This window comes from Enhydra lutris, unplaced genomic scaffold (assembly GCF_002288905.1).
Source record: "Enhydra lutris kenyoni isolate GAN:26980312 unplaced genomic scaffold, ASM228890v2 scaffoldscaffold15, whole genome shotgun sequence".
Lineage (NCBI taxonomy): Eukaryota > Metazoa > Chordata > Mammalia > Carnivora > Mustelidae > Enhydra > Enhydra lutris.
Genome location: NW_019154099.1, coordinates 40558886 through 40575143, shown reverse-complemented (window position 1 = coordinate 40575143; position 16258 = coordinate 40558886).

Here is a 16258-nt window from a genome sequence, read left to right as displayed (position 1 = left end):
ATGGGCTTTTAAGATTTCTTGATGTCTTTTTGTGGTTTGATATCTTATCAATTTTATCGTTGAATTATAGTCCACAGTATGGATGTACAGTTTATCCTTTGACCTACTGAAGGGCATCTTTGTTATTTCCAGTTGTTGGCATTTATAATTAAAACATCTAAAAATATCCATGGATAGGCTTTTGATGTAGACATAATTTCTTGAATCACTTGGTTAAATGCTCAGGAGTACAGAAGATGAATCATATGATGAGACTACATATAGCTATATTAGAAACCAACTGTCTTCCAAAGTGGCTGTACCACCATTTTGTTCTCCCTCTGGCAGATCAGATGGTAATGTAGTCACTGGGCTTTTCTTTGACTAAAATTGTCTTTATTTCTCCTTCACTTTGAAGATCATTTCACTGGATATAAAATACAACTTATGATGTATTTCATTCCCTTCTTTTTGTTTGCATGGCTTCTCACGAGAAGATTACTGTAATTTTTATATATTTCTGTCATGGATTTTGTTTTCTAGCATTTCCCTTTGATTCTTTCTAATAGGTTTCTCCTTTTGCTCACATTACACACTTGTCATCTATATTTTCCAACAAGGTTCTTAACATAGTAACCATTTTAAATTTTAAATCATTTAAAATTTGGTCACAATTTCAACATCTATATCATATCAGAATCTGTTTCTCCTATTTATTGCTTGTCCAAATTATTTTTGTCCTCTATTTTATGTTGCCTTAATTTTTTTTTTCTTATAAGCTAGACATGACATATTAGATAACAAGAAATTCAGATAAATAGACTTTCAGTCAAGGGTTTTGTATTTACTTGGCAAGGAGTTGGCCTATGTTTAATGTTTGCTGTAGATATGGACACCAGAGGCCTCAAACTCCTCCCCTTTATGTTTTTCTCTCCTCTGTTGACTTAGGGCTTCCTTAAGTACTCCTGCATCTACATTTGGCTACTTTTTCACCTCTGTTAATTCACTGATTCTAGACTTTATTGATAAGGTGGTCAGGAGGGAGAGGAGGGAAAATATTCTACACTCTTATGATACAATTTCCATATCTACTGATCTTTAGTCTATAAGCTAAGATCTTCAGTGTTAACAATTTTTTTTCCCTTGTTGGGTGATACATAAAAAAAAAAAACAAAAACAAACAAAAAAGAAACTTAAGAGCACTAGGGTGGGGGAATGTCTGACCTTCGAGTCATATAATATACTGGAAAGTCCTTTTCCCTGGAGAGTCTGTCATTTCATGAAGAATGCTCTGGTAGTGTTTCACAGTAATTATTACTCTTCCTCTTCCCCCTCCTAGGGCCATGATGATATTTTTATTGGTTTTCACTACGATAACCTGGTAAGGTACCAGAAGGTAAAACCCACAGAAGTCTGAGGGTGCTTTTCAAGACTGCCTCCAAAATTTTTCACTCTCTACTTATTCCATTATTTTCTGGCATTTTGTCAAAATTACATGTAAATATTATTCCCAGTTTAGGTTCCAAAGGATTCTTCTCCAGGTAACCAGTGCTAAGCTGTGACTTTCAAGATGCCTTTTTCTACAGATTTGGGGATGGTAATTTTCCTTGTTACCTCAATTCTATCATGACTCTGAGAAATTCATTGATTTTCAGCTTATTCAGCTTTTTCTTGTAAGAATGGATGTAAAGATTTCTGAACTCTTTAGATATAGGACATGAAACTGGAATTCATAGAATCCAATAATTTCTTTAAAGAATTTACTTATTTTTTTTTTAAAGTTTGAGTATAGTTGACACACTCTGTTGCATTAGCTTCAGGTGTGCAACATGATGATTCAACAGCTCTATATACTATACTATGCTCACCACAAGTGTAGCTACCATCTGCCACAAAACAACACTATTACAATACCATCGACTATACTCCTAATGCTGCATTTTTATCCCCATAACATATTCATTCCATAACTGGAAACCTGTAGTCCCCACTACTCTTCATCCATTCTGTACATTCCTCACCCCTCTGCCCCAAACATTACCCTTCCCTTTGGCAACCATCAGTTTGTTCTCTGTATTTGCAGGTCTGCTCTGGTCACTGTTTGTTTATTCATTTGTTTTGTCTTTTAAATTCCACATATAAGTAAAATTGTATGGTATTGGCTTTCTCAGTCTGGTTTATTTCATTTATCATAATACCTTCTAGGTCTATCCATGTTGTCACAAGGGCAAGGTCTCATTCTGAAAGGTTTTTTGTTTGTTTGTTTGTTTTAAATTTAACTGCCACTACCAAACTCTAAGGTACTGATAATTTCCTTTATTATAAAGGTGAGAAAAATAAGGCCCAGTTTTACTTCCCCACAAAAAATAGCTTGTAAAAAGTAAAGCTAGATAAAACCAGACTCCAGTGCTCAATCTCCCAATCATGACATTGCACTGCCTTTGAACTCCTTGATTCCTGAGCATCTCAAGAGTCATTTTCACTTATAAGCACTTAAATCAGAAAGAATAAAATTCATTGAGATTACATGCAATTTCTACACTGGACAATTTAAAACTCTATTACACTTCTAAATTGAGTAACCCATATCATGGACTACTGTGTTAGTCATTTAACAATGTTGAGGAAGTTTCTATTGTTGAAACTATCATGTGACTTCTGAATCTGTTTAGTAAATATTATATAATATTATAATATAATATTGTATGCTCCGTTCCAAGAAAAGAGGTGCATGAACGTGCATGTAGTTAGTTCTTTCTATTATGTAGACACAAGAGAATTTAGGACAGTGTGATATAACAGTGTATAATTAACTCGCCAATATTTTCCAACACCTTGAATAAACTTAAAAAAAGGAAGAAACTGCCCTTTTCAGGGTCTAGTCAATGGGTGTCACACTAACAATGTTCTAGACCATCATTCAGGTGTTCATACGGTGAACTGAAGATTAAGTAAGGTTAAGGTAAGGCCTCAAGAATCTAAGGGACTTTATTTTGCAATCATTCTTTAGAGTGCCAAATGAAAAGGAAAAGTGAAAACATTAATTTATCACAGATTATTTTAATGTATCTGAAAACATAAATATGAAAGGATCAATCAGAAATAAAGGGTAATAATAAAAATCTGACCTTCAAAATTTATTCACAATTAAGAGAAAAAGGGGAATAAGGTAACAGAACATATTAAAAATAAATAAACAAGACTCTGATATTTACTGATTACTTGTGAGCTCTATAGAATTTGTTTATAGTTAAATTTTGTTTGAAAGGTATTGAAAGAAAGAAAATCCCCAAACATAAAAATGCAATGCTATATATGTAAAAATAGAAAAAAGTAATGGATATAAACAGAAAATTTGAAGTTAAAATGAAGAAAGCAGATCTCAATATTGAAACTATGGAAGTAAGTACTAGACTTTCTTCTCAAGTATATAATATTATTATAAAGGGTTGAATAAAATTAGCAGGCTTGCCTCAAATAAATGAATTTATTTTGCCAATTTTCATCTTAGTTAAAGTATACATGATTATTAACATAGGAAAACTATTCTTTTATATTTTATAATTAAAATTCCTTCTCAAGGGGAGCCTGGGTGGCTCAGTGGGTAAGCCTCTGCCTTCTGCTCGGGTCATGATCTCAGGGTCCTGGGATCAAGTCCCACATCGGGCTCTCTGTTCAGCATGGAGCCTGCTTCTTTCTCTCTGTGCCTGACTCCCTGCCTACTTGTGATGTCTGTCACATAAATAAATAAAATCTTTAAAAAAAATGCCTTCTCAGACTATAATGAAATATTTCTTTCTACTTCAAAAAAAAAGGTTGTTTAGTCTTTTATTACTGAAGATTTACTTAATTATATCCAAATATAAACATTAAATATTGGAAGTTTATTAATAAGGTACTAATTTACTAATGCTGAGAAGTTGGTACACTGTAATTTACAGAATAAATTATGACCTTTACACTTTATCATTGGCATTTTAAAACAGAGCCTTATTTCTACACATACAGGGAACACAAGTTATACACAGCAAATGTGCCTTTGACACAGAGTTCATCAAAATAAAAAAAAAAGTGCTCAGCAATGCATCTAGAATCTTTGCCTGAATTAAGTAGAATAGAATACTATTTTGTGACAGATTAAAAGAACACATCTATTTATATAGGCAGCATATTGTTTTGGATTCTTACAACATTTTTAAGCAAGTGCATAATAATACAATAATTAAGATATCTGTGACTTGTAACATGGTTTGTGAAACAAAAAGCAAACAAACTAGTATGTGAGACAAACCAATAATGCTAAGTAGAGAGTACCATTTTCAAATTATTTATTTATTATTTATTTAATTATTTATTATTCAACAAACAACTACTTCACCGGCCTTTACAATGTAAATGTTGCGATCAGTTTTTTTAAGAAAGCTAAATATTAATTTAATGAGAAGATACACTTTTATTGGACAACACAATGTTTAAAAGTATGTCCTGAGACCAGACTTTTTTGAAATATAGACTCATGAGCATATCACTAAATGTATTTCTGCTTCAATGTACCTTTTTGTAAAATGGTGGTCATCATAATGATGATAATAGCAATTATATAACTTATTGTATATCTTACATTTTTTGACCTATAAGATTCTCTCTACAACTATTATTTCCAATATACAGATGAAGAAATGTAGTGAAATATCTGATCAACAATCACAGAGTCAATTATAAAAAGTAGGAATGCTTCTCTCAATAAATATGATGATGTTTCAAATTTTCACGTATAGATGTGCAGGATATGGTTGGAGAAGTCAGAAGAGCCTGATTAAATGACGTCAGGGCAAAACGAAAACCAACCATGTGGGTTCTCTGGACAACCAACCTGGTGAGGAATTCATTATTGGAAGTTTCATGGGTCAGATGCATGCACTTCTGTAAGGAAACAGAATGAAAGGTTCAGAGCTATCTGGGTCATAAAAGACTTGGAAAAGAGGGAGAACCTTTCCCCAAAACTCTTGAACTATTAGTAAGGTGTCTTGAGCTGAACTTCTATTTTCTTTTTCTTTTTCTTTTTTTTAGATTTTATTTATTTATTTGACAGAGATCACAAGTAGGCAGAGAAAAGCAGGCAGAGAGAATGGAGGAAGCAGGCTCTCTGTCGAGCAGAGAGCCTGGTGTGAGACTCAATCCCAGGACCCTGAGATCATGACCTGAGCCGAAAGCGGAGGCTTTAACCCACTGAGCCACCCAGATGCCCCTGAACTTTTATTTTTTTAGGGAAATGAACATTGTCAAATGGGTTTACTGGCTAGCATCAACACTAAAGCAGACATTTGAGAACCAAAAACATGGAACTTGAGATAAAGAATTATCTGAAATTGTAGGCAAGACTGGGAATCATAAAATATGTATTGTATGTTTGAACGAATATTTTTCTAATATTCTGAAACAAACTTTTATTTTATTTATTTATTTATTTATTTATACATACCAGGGTGGCGGTGGGGCACAGAGGGAGAGACGGTCTTAGTTAGACTCCACACTGAGTCCAGAACCTGATACAGGGCTGGACGTCACGACCCTGAATCATCACCTGAGCTGAAATTAAGAGTTGGGCACTTAACCAGCTGTGCCAGCCAGGTGCCCCCAAAACAAACATTTGTAATGTCATTGCACCACCAGATAACTTTTTTCATAATGGAAATGATGATACTAATATGTCAGTACCTGCCACATAGTAATGTATTGATGTGTTGATAATTATCAAATCACTACAGAAAGAATATCCTATAATCTTAATTTTATAGACAATGAAACCAGGGCAAGATAGACTAAACAGTGATTCCTAGGTCATACAGATCTTAAGTAGTTGGGACCACGATTTCAATCTAAGCCGTATAGCTCCAGAAACTGGTATTTGCCACTAGCTACACAATTCGACATGATTAACTCATAGATATTTGATAGGCAATATATTCATCCTACTAAATATACCATAAAAATATAAAACATTCTTTACGAACAAAATATCTTAGACATTAGGTTTTTTTCCCCATTCTGTTTGAATTTGTAATTCAACATGGAATTTTGTTTCTATATTTTTCTTTAAACTATTTCTGACATGTATAGATTTATACAAGGGTTTCCTGCATATTAGCAGAACATGTATTTTACTTTTGTGACAGATAACCAAAAATCATAGAAGTTTAAAGAGAATAGCAGTTTCTCTGCCATATAAAATATTTAACACATAAGTGGCTCTGCTCTTCAAAGAACATATATCTTTGGAGAGTAACCATTTATGATGTAGTTTAAGATGGCTCACCAGCATATATGTCCCACCAGCACAGGGAAATAAGAAGTGGAAGCCACTTTCCAAGGGCATGACCTAGATGTTGCATGTACCATTTATGACAAAACCTCACTGGCAAAAGTTTAGTCACATGACTCTATCAATTTGGTCTTCACGCTCACAGCCATGAACACAGGGAAAATTCTATTCATATGAAAGACAATTACCAGTCTCTGCCACATCCTAAAACAGATAAAGAGAAACGAGGCAACTAATGTTGGAACTTATTTACTTATGAGGCAAAGTTTTCTGCATACCAGATTGTCATAAAGGAGTTGACAATCAAGCAGACATTGAAGTTTCTATTCAGAGTTACAAACCATCACCTATAAGATAGAACATACTCCAGATAGGGACAGACTATTCAAACTTCATATATCACATGCTATCAAATTGCTATAAAAATGAATACCTTAAAGTTTGAGACTCTCTGGAACATGACAAAAGATTATAGGGCATCAATTAGCTTTTATCACTCTCAGAGATATTATAGTACACGTTTCTCTGGCAAAATATGAACAGATATTTGATGCTATTCATAGTTGTTAGAATATATCTGTCAACATTTCTAAGAATATTTCCTTCTTTAACTAGAAGGAAAATAACTGAGAAGGGAAAATTCCATACATATATTTTATAATTCAAGGAATTTTTTTTTGAGAATCCATAATAGATGTCCCTATATGTATTTTGGAAATGCTGGGAGTGTAATGCAAGAGTGCAGGATCAGTTTACAGCAAAATATTACCTTTAGAAACTCAGTAGGGCATGGACCCCAAATTCTTGTTGTTCATGTAAGTATGTTAGGATTAAAAGAAATGAAAATAATGAATTTTCCTAAGAGGAACATATGAAATAGCAGAACCTAGAGGTGTTTGATTTTGCCCATACATTTTGGCTAGGGTTCTTGCAGAAGAATAAACAAAGGTGCTTATTTTCAGTCAAAAGAATTATAACCTCAAGATCAATTATCGAACTGGCTTGACATCTGTTATTATTATACACACTTGAGATTCAGTACAAATGGAAGTGATGGGTCTCTCAAGGACTGTGGATCTCCAGATTTTGTTCCAAGGCCATCAGTAGTAGCATTTCCTGATAATTTGTTAGAAATAGAAATTCTTAAATATCTGCCCAGACCTATTGAATCAGAAGTCCTATAATTTGTAATTGTGCCCAGCAATCTGTATTTTATTGTCCTTCAGGCAATTCTGATGCAACTAAAATACCAGAACTACTCTTCTAGCACACCCAATCAGATGTGAAAGACATCAGGACTTAATGAATGTTGGGCAAATTAGGGAAGAACCAAGAGCTTAAAAAAAAAGTCCCACTAGAAAAGACCCTGTCTTCATTTAATTTATCTATATTATGTCTAAAACAATGTGATCATAGCTTTATTAAGTCTTTAGGATATAACTTAGTCTTCTCCTCTTGGAAGGGAAGACATACTTAAAGATCTCTTTACTAAATCCAAGTTCTTCAGTCCAAACAAAATGACTATTAAGTATGCATCTTGCTTCAGGAATGTAAAAATATCTGTAATTTTTAGTATATCATATTTTGGACCACAACTTATTAGTTTCCAACACAATGGCTCTCCTTAACTGATCCATATTTGAATATTTTTCAAGTACATAAACATTATTGTAGTTATTTTAAAAACCACCAGAAAATTAAAGGACAAATAATTTGATCTCATTTAGTTACACGCTCATCTTTATTTCCTACCTTCTATTTAGCTTGGGCTTTGTTTATACCTCAAGGAACTAGAAAAAGTACAAAGGTAAGTAGCTTATTTAAGAATTTTCTTGAGGTAGGGATTTATCACTAGGAACTTCCCTAGAACTACTTTTGCTGCATCTCACAAATTTTGGTAGGTTTTATTTCCATTTTTGTTTGTCTCAAGGTATTTTTTTAATATGCCTTTTGATTTCTTCTTTGACCCACTAGATGTTCAGTAGCATGCTATTTAATCTCTACATACTTGTGAATTCCTTCATGTAATTAATTTCTAATTTCATATCATTGTGGTTGGAAAAGATGCTTGATATAATTTCAGTTCTCTTAAGACCTTAAGACTTGTTTTATGGCCCAACATATGATCTATCCTGGAAAATGTTTCATGTGCTATTGAGAGGAAGTGTATTCTGTTGCGTTTGGATGGAATATTCTGAATATATCTATTACGTTCACCTTGCCTAACACATCATTTAAGGCTGATTTTTCCTTATTGATTTTCAGTTTGGATGATCTGTCCACTGATGCAAGTAGGGTATTTGTCTCCTCTACTATCATTGTCTTTTTGTCCTTTCCTTCAGGTGTCTCAATATTTGGTTTGTATATTTAGGTGTTCCTACAGTGGATGAATAAATATTTAAAAATATTATATCGTATTGTGGAACTGACCTCTTTATCATTATGCAACACCCATTTTTCTCTCTTATTACAGTCTTCCAGTTGAAGTTTATTTTATTTGATGTAAGTATATCTATGCTAGCTTTCTTTAATTTTCATTTGTGTGGAATAACCTGTCTTTAATGTGAAGTTAGTCTCTTGTAGACAACATATAGAAAGGTCTTGTTTTTTTTTAATCCACTCAGCCACTCTGTCTTTTTGATTGGTGAATTTTATCAATTTACATCTAAAGTAAGTATTGGTAAGTATGTAGTTACTGCCATTTTGTTAATTGTTTTCTGGATGTTTCTGTAATTTTTTTCTGTTCCTTTCATCTTCTTTCGCTCTCTTCCTTTATGATTGGAAGACTTTCTTCAGTGACATTCTCATATTACTTTAAAAAGCATTTTTAATTGGTCCAGGAAGAAGTGAATGGATATTTAGAGGACTAAGACTAAAAGGAAGGAAAGTATCTGTTTCTTCTCTTTATTCTCTTTATTTATTTTTTTCTCCAAAACCTCAATTTGCCTAGTTTTTACTAAAAATATATTATGTTTGATTTCTTTCCATGAATGAATAATAATAATTGTCAACAGTTAAAATGAATAATTGACAATGGAAAAGGTTGAAGATCATGTTTTAGGAAACTCTATAGAAAGAAGTATGTATTTGAGATTGTGGGGAGGTAACAATTCTCAGACCATAGCACTTTTATATTCTCTTTTCTGCCATACTATTTTCCCTTAAATCCAATTAATGCTTTTATTTATGGAAATTATTATAAAATATTTATAGCTGAACTTATGTATATATGTATAAAATGTATATCTAAGATATATGTATTATATAATAACATATATATTAGTAATCTTAAAAAAAAAAAAGATAACTGTTTTTCTGAAAGGGAGATAGTGGCAAAGCCTGAGTTCATTCTCTTCTTCTATCTTGCTCTCAAAAGATGACTTCAGATTTGGTAGAATCTTAGTGTTATGTTAATTATAGTTGAAAATGACTATACTGGGATAATACAGATGGTCAATAAACTAATTAAAGTCTTTTCTTTGTGGCTCATAGACAGTTGAATTTCAGGGTTAGTGTTATAAAAATTTAAATATCTTTCATGATTTAATCTCTCCAAAATAATGGGACAGGTGTTATTTCTTTGTTGTTTTGTTGTTTGCCAATTGGCTTTACTTCTTAACTTCAGAAAAATCATTTGAAAAAAAAATTAGATGTACAAACATGTTACGTGAAACAAGTTTATAATCCCTGTGCTTTCTAACATCACATGCTATTATAACAACTTTAGGATTGCCCCTGATAGAGTTGTGACACATATATATTAGTAAAAAATAATACAGTAAATTAAGGTAACTACAATAGATATTGTATTCTGTAGGAAGTATACATTAATTATCCATAGCACTGGGAATATTGATATTTCTCTTCCACTTAGAGAAAAAAACATTAAGAATTTTAAAAAAATTATTTCCCCAACTTTCTTATAATTGTTTTGTACTGCGAAAGTGTAAAAAATGAATAGACGGTTATTTAACGTTAGCTATGATGTGAAAAACTCTTTCAATAGAAGTGTGTAGGCTCTGAATATAAAAAAATAAGACTACCATTTTATATCCACTAGTTCAGTAAACATTAAAAAAATTAGCTTTAGCAAGCATTTGAAAGTATATAGTTCAAGGAGACTGGTATTTATTGCTGGAAGAACTAATATATTAGCCTTTACTAAAACAAAATAAACAAAATCCATAATTTTGTGATATAATCATAACTTACCAAAAACCACAAAACAATACTTCAAGGTATATTTTAAAAAGAAACTTTGCATATGAATACTAACAAAATGTGCCAGAATAGTCATTAAAACAATATCTATAATAGGGAAAACTAAGAAACTACTCACTATGCAACCACAAGATAATGATTAAATAAAGAACAGTTTATTTGTTCACGAAATATTATACATAGAAAATGAATGTGTTATACCCAGAAAATAAATTGCACTTTCACAACACAATACAAATTCATATTAGATACTTGAATGACAAGGTACTTGAATACTACGTGTAGTATAAGACTAGCATTATTTTTAAAAATTACAGTTATTTATGCATATGCACATAGGAGATTAAAATATGAAGGATAAAAGAAGATGGTGAGCAAAACATTCATAGAGAATTGAATGTGACAAGAATTGATTTGAGTGATTGGGTCGTGTGTGATAATTATAATTATAGTTCTTTATAAACATTTTTTCATTTGTGTCAAATATTATGTGTTACAAGTATAATTTAAAAAAAAACTAGCAACTGGAAGCTAATTTTTTCAACAGTAAATTGAGAAAAATTGAAATTCTAGTTTTCCTTCTGGAGAGTCAGAAACCCTGGGGTTAAAGACCTAAATAAAACATAAAAGCAATATAAAAGTCAAATACTCAATGGAGAAGGCTCTGAAAAGTAGGTTATATTATCTTCCTCTAATCTCCAAATATATTTATAAATTCTATTATCTACAATGCCTTCTGTGAATATGAGATTTTTGGAAAATAATAGACATGATAACAAATTAAAAACCAAAGGCTAATTACTAGCTTGATGCTACCTTCCATTCTTTTGCTTTCAATCTTTCTTTTTCTTTGTATCAACAGCTTTTTTCAAAGAGTGCTAGCATGTGAGTTATAGCATATTTGAGTGACAAACATACTTTGGAAATTATAGATTTTGTATTGCTCTTGTTACTGGGTCACTGGGTTCTTCTCCCAGATGTACCAAAGAATTGGAGACCCAAGATCAGAATGGGGAGATAGTTAATTGAGTAGATGAGTATAGTACATTTTTTAAAAGATTTTGCTTGCTTGTTTGTTTGTTTGACAGAGAGACAATGAGAGAGAGCACAAGAAGGGGAAGCAGGAGAGGGAGAAATCAGGCTCCCCGCTGAGCCAGGGAGCCAGATGTGGGGCTCTATCCCAGGATCATGACAGGAGCAGAGGGCAGATGCTTAAGACTGAGCCACCAGGCACTCCTATAGTACTCTTTCTTTCTTTTTTTCTTTCTTTTTTTTTAAAGATTTTATTTATTTATTTGACAGAGAGCCATCACAAGTAAGCAGAGAGGCAGGCAGAGAGAGAGAGAGAGGGAAGCAAACTCCCTGCTGAGCAGAGAGCCGGATGTGGGACTCAATCTCAGGACCCTGAGATCATGACCTCAGCCAAAGGCAGAGGCTTAACCACTGAGCCACCCAAGTGCCCTATAGTACACTTTCAAGAGGGAAAGTGGGCCACTGCTGCAGCAAGAGTGGCAATGGCACATAGAAGCTCTAGCTACATCCTTTTAAGTCTGCTTTCTGCATGTGTAAATTTGGCTTTGATTGACATTTTTGATTGACAGCTGGTGGTTAAACAACATTTTGGCTTCTGCGCATGCACCTACCCATGATGCTTTTTGTTATAATTGTATTTATTTATGTATTGTGTATTTATGAGTCTAATGAGCTTTTGTTGTGACCTTAAAGTTACCTAAGGGCAAGTTGCACCTTTTATGTGCATGCTTAGCTCTTGTGAGTTCCCTGTGGTTTTTGAGCCTGCTCTGTTGCTAGACCTTTCCCATTCTATAGGACCTTAGAGGTGGCTCTGAATGTGTGGCTGCTAATCTTCTGGGGTGGCTCTGAGTGTATGGCCAGCATCTGTTTTATCTCTCTTCGCTTCTGCCTAACTGCCTAACACTCTGATAAGATCTGAGAATTTTTCTTTGCGGAGATTTCAGGGTAGTATAGGAAAGCTGTAGACCCTGTCCTCTCTCTGAACAAATCTGTTTACATTCTACAGTAAAGATGTCTCTCTCTTCACAGGGTAAGAGTATAAATGTGCTATCTGCCCCATATAAACTCTTATTTTCGTAATTCCAGGATTCCTCACCTATACTGTGCCAACACAGGCGTCATCTGGCTCACATACTGCACAGTAGAGTCTTGAGACATGGAAAGCTAGCACTATGAAATTGTTATGGTTGCTGTTATTGCTCTAAGTAACAATAATAAAAAATCTGATCTCCGACCCAGGGATTCAGTGTTTGTGTATACATAGCTCTGTACATATACACATTTATCTCTCAATCTGTCTATTTTTGCTGATGTAACAAATAATCACTTAGTAGCTTAAAATACACCTATTACAATTCTGTGTGGCAGAAGTCTAAACTAACATGAAAGTTTCTGACACATCTGACACTCTTTTCTGGGGACTGTGTGGGAATCCCTTTTATTGCACTTTCCAGCTTCTGGAAGACACTCACATTCTTGAATTTATGGTCTCCTTCCTCTGTCTTCAAAGCAGGCAACATTACAAGGTCTCTGACATTTCTTTAGATTGGGCCCACACTAATAATCCAGAAATATATGCCCATCTCAAGGTCTTTAACTTAATTACATATACAAAGCCCTTTTGTGACATAAGGTAACACACCACAAGTTATGGGAATTAGGATGTGGACATATTTGGTGGGGCCATTATTCCATTACCATCAAAAGTAGGTAGGTAGGTAGGTAGGTTAAGTAAGGTAGTGAGGTAAAATCTTCACTGATTTGAGATTAACAAATGCCACTTTTAAATTATCCCAGACAGGAAAAAAAAAGGGTGGGGGTGGAGCATATAACACTTAGAGGAAGGTGCAAGACAGTTAAAATATTCTTGGTGACTGAAATATAGAACATGTACAACTCTGAATATATTGATGTTCCTATTTGCAGAATACATTGCTGACCAATGACTATAAGAATGGTCATCTTGTATATTTTCATCAGCAATCATTAGAAAGTTCTCATAAAATCATGGGTGATTTCTACTATTTCTGGCTTTACTAAACACAGTAGTCTGCCACTTGGAGTGTACTGATATGGTGATTCTTTAAATCAGTGCCTTCTTCTAATTGAAAAGAAAGAACAGCACAGGTAGATTTCTGTCATTCCCCCTCAAGCCTCACTGGGGTCACTACTAGATTTCCACTTTAAAGGAAGTTTAGTTCTTGAAGTTATACAACTAACTTAAAAGAACTTAAAAGAGGCAAAATACTAGTGAAATTAAAATATTTTCATATATTTATTATAAAATAGCTTTTTTCTTTTGCATTTTTTTGTCATGCTTTTTTTTTTTCTTTCCTAATTGAGAATATGTCCTCTGTCTTCATCCACTATCTTGTCACTGTAATTATGTATATACTATTTTTGGCTATGTTGACCACTTAACACTTTGCAAAGTTGAATACATCAAACTTTTTCTTAATGAACTTTGTTATATGAAGATTAGTTAAACACTTTCCTATCTGAATTTAACAATCAACCTTTTATATTTAAGAATCTTTACCTCTTCTAAGCTTAGCTTCAACTTCCCAAATGTACTGTATATTACTACCATCCTCACAGCTATGAAATTAAAAATAATCTCTATCTGATGTCCTGTGTTTTCAGCACTGATGTTATTTTTTTTCAAAATCTAAGATATGACTATGTTTTACACATTTTCTCTAATATCTCTGAGCTTTCTTAGAATGATGAAAAAAATATATACCATGACTACATTTCCATAGATTTATTCAGTCTATGATTCCAGTAGCATCTTCCATAATGCTACTGTTGTCTACTCTAATTTCACAGATTTTACTGCATCTTTTGTAATTCCAATGCTCCCTACAATAGGATCATTGTACAACCTCATCCATCTATTTCAAAAACTCTGATTTTCTTGTTTACAGAATTGTATCAAATACAACTGCTTTATAATTCCTCACTAGGTCAATTCTATCTATTTTACTTCCATGTAGATCTTTACATGCTATTTCCAAATAACATATGTTAGAGTCATTTACTTATTTGATTAGATTATTATTACAATAGGTTGGAAATTTAAAGAAGGCAGATTCTATATTTAATTTTGTTACCACTGTATTTTCAACAGTGAGCTTTCAATAAACAATTTGTTAATTCATAATGCAATTATGGAAATGCCCCAAAATACAATAGTACAAATGTTAAGAGTAGAAAATTATAAAATTAATAAGTAAATTATTATATAAATATTTTAGAAAATTGTATTAATTTAAAATGTAAAAAAAATACAGAAGTGATTTTTAAGAAATGTGATCAAAATAAAGTGAGACTTAAACTGAAAGAAAATTTTTAAAATTTTATTAAAATATTAAAAATATTAGATCAAATGGAATTATTTATGGAGTTCTGTTTCGTATTTGTTTTGCCTAATGTTTTCATTGCAATAGTGGAGATAAAATTTTATTATTTTCCTGAAATTAGCAGCAAATACTCTAATTTTTCACACACCAATTCATTAGCTCATGGAAATATTCAAAAGGAAAAAAGGAATGAGAAATTAGGGGAAACACTTTTTACAGGAGAAGCCATTTCATTCATATAGTTGAAAGACTAAAATCACTATTTTATACATTTTAATGCAATAACTAATTAGTGCAGCTATTATAAATGGAAGCAAATAGCATAAATAGAGAGATATTGGGACATGGATTACCAGATAAAAGTATCAACTCTCACATTATTTTATAACAACAAAAAGGAAAATTTACATACATACACACACTGAAGAATATCAGACCCATTTTTATCCAGTGGAAAAATTAGCCTCACCTTTTGAATAGAAACGGTCTTCATGTGCCAGCTGATATGATGCAATAATGATTAAGCAACTTTGTTAGTTACTGTCACCAAATATATAAAAAGACTAAGCACATGAAAACATTTGAACATTCAGATATTTTTAAAAAGTGGGACATTCTACAAAAAAAAAAAAAAAAGGTCAGTGTCTTAAAAACAAAAAGATCAGTGTGTCCTTTCTCATTAAAGGAGATGACAGAGATATACTAAAACAATCAGTAACTTCAATTATTTCTTGGATAGGAAAATTATATATTTATTAAGAAATTGAATCCATAGTTAAATTTTTCCAATAAACCTCCTGGCCAATATGGCTTTACTGTTGAATTACAGCAAATATTTAAAACAAAAATAATGCCAAAAATAAACACCCACAAATCAACACATACAATTACGCATTGATTTACACAACTATTTATGTGTAACTAAAATTCAGGTAAGTTTTTAGAGCCACAAGAAGAGCAAACAGCCCACCAAATGTGGAATCTCTGCCATGTTTCTGGCCTCCAGTCTCTCATTTTTTTTTTCTTTTTTATTCAATCCTCTCTCATGGTCCTCCACCCTCTTAGAAGAAATCCAGTTTGTCTATTTGTTTGTTTCTGTTGTTTTATTAGTTTGTTACTGTTGTGAAATCATTAGAAGAATGACTTAATAATCATTCTTGCTGATTTGAGCAAATCTTCAAAATCTTCACTCTCTTTTCCAATCTACTTATCAGATTATCCCTCCAAATAAATGCACTAGTTTCTGTAAATTATCAAAATCTCCATCTAAACTAGATATTCTATTATAATTATCAGATTGAGAGAGGGGGAAGGAAGGTGGAAGAAGGGGAGGGAAAGAGGT